The sequence below is a fragment of the Fukomys damarensis genome, unplaced genomic scaffold, assembly GCF_012274545.1.
Source record: "Fukomys damarensis isolate Sample0158 unplaced genomic scaffold, DMR_v1.0_HiC HiC_scaffold_19, whole genome shotgun sequence".
NCBI lineage: Eukaryota > Metazoa > Chordata > Mammalia > Rodentia > Bathyergidae > Fukomys > Fukomys damarensis.
Genome location: NW_022900931.1, coordinates 31351631 through 31359078, shown reverse-complemented (window position 1 = coordinate 31359078; position 7448 = coordinate 31351631).

Genomic DNA, 7448 nt, shown 5'->3' with positions numbered 1-7448 from the left:
CCCTTGCTTTCAGGTCCATGGGATTCTGCTTTGTATCTTGTTAGATCCATTTACATGACCTTTGTGTGTGCACTTGCATGATCTGTACTCTTACTGTTTGGCAAGTTAATAACTAACTTGCCTTTGTGTAAGGCAGATTTAAATCACACACACTGAATTCCCACCAAATGGGAGTCTGACCCTTCATTTACTGAGTAAGATGCAACGATCTTACACCTGCTATGCAGAACATGACATCCCTTGCTAGCCAGCTTCTGTCACTGTGACAAAGTACCAGAGATAATCAACTTTTTAAGGAAATGTCTATTTTGGCTCATGCTTTCAGAGGTTTTAGTTCATGGTCCGTTGGTGGGAGACAGAGAGGGAGGGAGAAAGAGAGGGAAAGAGGAAGAGGAGGAATCCTCTCCTTCAAGGCCATTCCTTCCAATGACCTAACTTCCTCCCACTAGGCCCCACCTCCTAAAGATGCTTCTACCTCCCAATCATGCCGAGAGCTGTGAAAATGCTCTGGGGGGCATTTGAAGTCAAACCATTGCATCTTGTAGCTTCAGCATGCCCACATGATACACACTCTTACCTCTTCTTCATAGAGGCAAACTGAAGCACAGTATGCTCAAAATCACAGAGGAGGAGAGCCCAGGCCTTTCTGAGTCCAGTACTCAGGCATTTCTTCATAGAAATCCTGGGCGGCTCAGTGCCCTGCGGGGAACCAGTCCTCGGGAAGGGCACACGTGGGTCTGTGGTGAAGCTGATGAGGCCACAGCCTGGCCCTGACTTGCTGTTGTCCTACCTGGGTCCCAGCAAGAAGCGGACCTGCCCTTGCAGCATGGTCTACACATTTCGATAATTTCAACGCAAAGCTAATCCAGATCACTGGGAGCTTGGCAGGGGTGTCTGAGGAAGTGGTCATGTGAGAGTTAGGAGGGGAAGTTCATGGCTGGGGCCGGTGTGCTGAACGAGCCGGGCTTACAGAGCTGTTTTTGGGTGAGGCTGAGGCTTGCAGTGGAGGTGGGTCATGGACAGAGCAGCAGGGAGGCCCATTGTCACCTTGCCTGGCATGGGGAGTGTGCCATGGGACCCGGGTGTACTTAGGGTGCAGTAGCCGCCCCTGGAAGGGCCTTGGAATCCCAGCTCAAGCTAAGGCGGTGCTGTCTCAGCCCTCCCTGGTAGACCGTCATGCTTGCTGAGTCACGTGGCCAACCTGGAGCCTGCCTTCTGGTTATCACTGCTTGCCCCTGCCTCGGCTTTGCCCAATGTCCGTAAAACAACCACAGAGATGAGGGCAGGGGGCCAGGCAGCTGCTGGACCACGTGGGGAGCTGTGTGGCCTGGAGGCGGCAGTTACCTCCTGCGGATCTGCGTCCCTTGGGCAAAACGTCCCGCATGCCTGCCACGTCCCTGAGGCCCACGGGACACTGCCAGCCCTGCTGTGTTCTCACCATTCACAGTCAGCAACTTGATCTGCTGTGGACAGTGCATTTCTGTGGTGTAAATACGAAGGCCAGCACTTTCCTGGAGGGTCCGGTTGGCAACACGAGCGGAGTTAGGACTGCTGGGTGCCATGTTTCACCAAGAAGCAGGTGTCACCAAGGCACCCTGCTGTCCAGGTTGGTTCTCAGGGTCCCAGGGTGCTGGGTGACGGGCTTGCACCACTGTGCCTGGCAAACTGAAGACTTATAAGGACTGCTCTGGACAAAGAACATTCTGGACCCAGCAGGGGCACAGCAGGAGATCTTGGCCACCTTCCGTATCCAGTTGCAGCTGAAAGCAAGCACTTCCCATTTTGGAATTGTTAGCAGGCTCTTTGTCTTAATTTTCATACTCAATAAATTTCCAAAAAGACTTGCTGGCCAAGGATTTACCTGAAATTTTACCTTCTGCGAGACAGCTTGCTTGTTAAATGTTGACTTAATCTCAAATGCCTGAGAAAATGATCTCAATGATGCGGTGGGACACCAAGGTAAGGTTCTCCAAACTCACTTCAGGCCAGGGAGGAGCAAGGTGTCTTTGTGCTGATCTGGGCTCACGCTCACCAGGGTTTGCGCTGGGCTCTCTTTGGGGAGTGACCGGTGTGCAGACAAGACAGTGAAGAAGAGAGGACCATGCTTCTGTTGTGCTGCACAGAGGCCCCAGGCCCCAGCAACAGCTTCCCTCCCACTGGCTATTGGATTTCAGATGGCTCCTTGTGCCCCCCGTGTTTACCTCCATGCAGGGAATCTGCCTCATCTGAGGACCCCATGGGCGGAGTGTGTGCTTCGTTTACTCCCAGGGCCAGGATAAGTTCTAAGCACGTAACCAACCCAGACATTTCTTTCACCACGCATCACACAAGTAGAGGGATCCACAGCTGGCTGTCTGGTCTCCAGGAAGGCGTTGGCTGACGAAATGAAATCCTGTTAATCTGGGGACTGGGAGAGAGAGAGGCCAGCTGGAAACACTCATCAATGGATAGTCAGGAAGGCCGGGGCATTCTCTGACTTCAGGGCTTGGGGAGGTGTCCCTAGTTGGCCTCACCGTTGTATCACCTCAGGGTGTAACAGGAAGACTCGAAAGGATGTGGAATTTGCTCCATGAATTTTGAGATCTTTAACTCATTCATGCTTAATGTTTTATGAAGGTTAATATACTTCATCTTCATCTTTCACATACGAGTGCAGAAAACTTCAGAGAGCATTTTAGGACACATCTCCATAGTGGTTCATTTATAAACTGAAGTATACTGGACACTTTGAGCCCAATTCACATTTTTCCAATGCCTCACTGGAGACGGGAAGGAAAATTTCAGCACACAGAGGGTTAATGAGTGACACTGAAGGCACAGAGATAAGAGTGGACTCCAGTTCAGTCTTGTTTGCACACACACACACACACACACACACACAAGCACACACTAGCACACCCGCTCCCCAGTCTCTTTTCTTTGCAGAACTATTTCTTCTGATCAGAAATCTAGGTTTTGCAATTTTGCTCCAATAGGACAGAGATCTGAGGGGTGGCTCTGGGCCTGGAGGACCATTCCAGCCTCCCTGGGTACATTTACCTGTGAGTCTGCAGGGCCAGGGAGCAAGACCCGCCACTTTTGCCTTAAATTACTTACAAAATAAAGAGAAAGACTGAGGCAAGTAACACAGGTTTTCTCACTGAAACCCCAAGTTCCTTCTCTTATCCCGCAGGCCGGCAAAGGAGAACCGGAAGGCGTGGTCTGGGCCTCCCTCCCCCGCCTCTCCAGCTTCTCCTTGCACACCTGTCCCCCACCCCCACCCAGCTCACTCCCAGATGGCCACCAGAGGCAACTGCTGCTAACAGGATGGTCTGTGCATACACAACCGTGCGCCTCTACAGCACTCTTCCTCGTGAAGAGCAGCCAACACACACTTAACCTAACTCACACATACTTTTACACCATGTTTTTTAATCACTTCATTTTATTGGTAAATTTAAGGTATACAATTTAGTGACATTCATCACTGGAAATTTGCACCTTTACATGATCCATCTTGGTTCTTATTTTTTCCCCATTCCCCCGCCCTCCCTTCCACCCCTCCATCCCTCCCTACCTACAAAGACTTTGTTTCCATTTTTTTCTCATGTTAAATCCATTCCCATCATTTTTTCCTCTACCCTATCCATTTCCCCTTCTGCTTTACAACTTTTCTTCCTATTTCAAATGATCTATTATACCTTTTAGTCCTTATTTACACTTTCAGTTTCTTACACTGGAGAAACTATTCGGTATTTTATACGTGTGTCTTTTCCTACACCAGTGTCTTCAAGAGTTCTCCCTAACCACTCTTCTAGCCAGTTTAGTGTTTCTGTTTATATATGTTTTTTTGGTTTTTTTGAGACAGGGTCTCTCACTATGTAGTTGAGACTGAACTGGAACTCACTATGTAGGCCAGGCTGGTCTCGAACTCACGGTGATCCTCCTGCCTCAGCCTCCCGAGTGCTGGGATTACACGTGTGCACCACCATACCTGGCCAATATTTAGATCTTTAGTCCATTTCAATTTTAATTGTGATAAAAACAGCATGGTGCTGGCAAAGAAACAGACCTGAGTAACAGTGGAACAGATTAGAAGCTGCAGAAACAAGTCCAGACACACTGAGCCACCTCATCTTCAACAAACAATGACCCTCACTGCAGGAAAGATAGCCTCTTTAATAAATGGTGCTGGAAAAACTGGGTTTCAACTTGCCAAAGATTAAAACTAGACCTATATCTGTCACCATTCACTAAACTAAAATAGAAATACACCATATTTTTTTGATAGCATATAGCCCGAAGATTACAGAAGGAAGTACTTGTTCAGAGCAATCCCTTAGTATGATTCTTATCCTGAAGGCAAAGCCTTTTCCTAACCATTTCTCCCATGAGGTGGGAGGCTCTGATCTGGCTGGCCGGAACATGTCTTTTCTCTTCTGGAATTGGAGGGACAGAGGAAGATGCCCCTTCAAGTTGCACCCAGCCACTGATCCATTTGTAGGGAAGAAAATTGAATGGGAGCCAATTTACCCATCTGCCTAAGACCACATTTGTTTGTGCACAGAGCAGGGATGTGAACCCCAGCTCCTGACTTCCCTAACCTCAAGGTTTTGCCAGCAGATAATACTGTTGTTTGCTGCTTACTATTCTCCATTAGTGTGTATGGCCTGGGAAATTCTAGAGCAGAAGAAAGGCAGCAGTTGGCGCTCCTGTCAGCTCTGGGGGTGGGGGATTGTTAGGAGCTATCCAGCCAGAATAACCATTTCCCTGTCAGCAATAGCAAGAGGCTGGTCTTGTCAGAGGTTCAAGTGTTGTGACACAGGCACGTAAGAATAGGATTTGGGATAAAGAACAGAGGAGAGGAGAGATTATACACCTAGAGGCAAATCAGAGTGAACTCACAGGAGAAGAAGCTGTGGTGTTTGGTGTAAGAGTAAAGTCAGGTCTTCCCACTGAAGTTAACTAACAATGACCATGAAGTCACTAGACAGCTGTGTGGCCAAGGATCCTGGTATGTGGCTGTGGGGAGATGCAAAGCTGTATTCTAAGAACTGGCTTGTAAGCCAGACTGTAGCACTGTATTCTGTTTAGGGTGAATAGATTCTCAGGAAATTGTGAAGTCTGCAAAAAGATCTTCCAAACTGACCTCAACCTTGGAGTGGGCAGATGTGCCGGGAGGGCTGTTCTTCTTTGCCATCTGTGGTTCCTGGAGCTTTGGAAGTGGAGAAAGAGTGAGCTGGATCTGCTTCTTGGAAGCCAGAGCCCAGGTCGGAAAGAGGAGGGCTATGCTTGGGATTCACAAAGGCTGTTCAGTTAGGAGCAGTCAGTGTGTGGCTAAACCATTGTCCTAAGAGGTTTTTATTTTGCCAAGTAGGGGAAGGACCTCAGAAGAAATGAGTTGTTACTGAATGCCTCATTTGTGAGAGCCATACGAACACAAGTCACCAGAGTGGGGAGTGGGGACCCTGGGAGGGCTCGGATTTGAACCCAGCTCCACTTGACTCGAAAACTCATGCCTTCCCACTAAGTTCTGCTTGCCTCAGGATGCCAATGGGGAGAAGTGAAACCAGAAATTACCTACCAAAGCTTTTAAAGATGATGATCCAAGACCCCTGATAATTACATTATTCCTATTTCTAGAAATGAACTCATTGAATTATTATAATATCTGTAGATGGACTATGTCCTCTTCTTTCATACAAAGAGAAGTAGAAAATGCGGTCTACACTTATAAAGTGTTAACCATTTGGCCAGATAATAAGATCAGGACCCGTAAAAACATCAAAATTTAAAAATAGAAGGGGGTTGGGGATGCAGCTAAGTAACAAGGCCTTAGGGTCAATCTTTCACATTGCAAATAAATAAATAATAAATCAGTGCAATCCAGTCATGTGATATCATTAAGGATGCATTTCTGTGGTTTAGTCTGCTGTAGGGGTAGATACAGAACAGGAAACCATGAGGGCTGTCATCGCTCCTGGAACTGGGAAAGATCTGCATCTTAGCATCTTTCCTGGGGGTGGAGGTGGGCTTCCTAGGGAACAGAGCGGGAGGCAAATCTTCCATGCAAATGTCCGATGAGACACCAACTCCAGGGCAGTGAGAGCAGGGAAGGGAGAAGCGGAGAGGGGAAGAAGGAACTACAGTGGGAGAGGAGGAAAGCAAGCAAGGGAGATGAGTTACTGAATTGGCCAGAGCTTCAGGAAAAGTCGCAGTAGCTGCTTAGTCACACGGGCTGTCTGGAGAGGCCACTCAGAACGGAGCGTCCCAGGACACCCTATTAAAGGGAAAGGGCGAGGCTCCGGCTTTCTCCCCTCCTGTGTCTTGTGTCTCATTGGTCCATGGTTTCCCATGAGGTTACTCTGCTGCCCTTCTGGATCTGCATGCAGACGTCCTGGGGCAGCGGCCGAGAAGGCAGCTTTCAGTGCCGGATTTCAGCATTCATCCAAATGTGTAACTGTGTCGGGGACCAGAGCCTGCTGGGCCCACTCAGCCCGGGCGTCAGAGTGGCTGGGGCTGCCCCCGAGTGGGGGCAGTGGGGGCCGTGTTGGAGCTGGCGCTCTCCTTGTTGGAGGCGGGGAGAATACCTGTGCTTACAGAGGATGTGCAGTAGGTGAGCAGGAGCACGGGGACCGGGAGGGGCGAGCAAGCCCTAGGAGCCGTGTAAATTGTGTGTGATATAGACCTTTAAGAGCAGGAGCTGGACACTTAAATTAGGGTCATTTCAGAAAGAAAATCTGTTCACAAAGTTATTGTTTCTGAAGGTAGCCGTGTAAGGGAGCCGTGGGGCTAACTTGGTGTCAACAGCAGAGCTGTTCCCAACTTTTGGCTGAAGGGATTTAGGGAAGGGAGCAATGCCTAAACTAGGACATTCGTGGAAAAGAGGTCATCTGAGAGGGAACACGGCCTTTGGTCAAGGAGACCTGGGCAACCTCACTAAGACGAGGTGAGAGGGCTAAAAGCTGTAGCCAGAACCAGACAGCAAGTGTCTACTGGTACGTCTGATGCAGGGCAGCTCCTGGGCTGCAGCTGATGAAGAAGTAGGGAGAACAGAGCCAGAGGGGCACAGGCTCTCAGAGAACACCAAGTCCAGGGCCCACCTGCTGATGTCATGCATAAAAAATGAGATGAGAAATGAAATAGGCTGCTCGAGGTTATTGCACTGACAGTGATTTTTGCAGGGTGCTAGAGTCTGAATCTGGCATATCCCCTCAAAGACCCGTGTAGGAAAGACTTGGTTCCCAACCTGTGCCGCTACTGGGAAGTGGTAAAACACTTAGGAGATGGAGCAAGTAGAAGGAAGTTAGGTCACAGAGGGTATTGAAGGGGACACTGGGGCCCGAGCCCTCTGTCTTGTGTGTTTCTCAGCTGCTGTGAGGTAGATGGCTCTTCTCTGCCGTGAGCTCCAACCGTGATGTACTGTGTGTGCTACCTCAGGCCCAAAGCAACAAGGCCAAGGGACCATG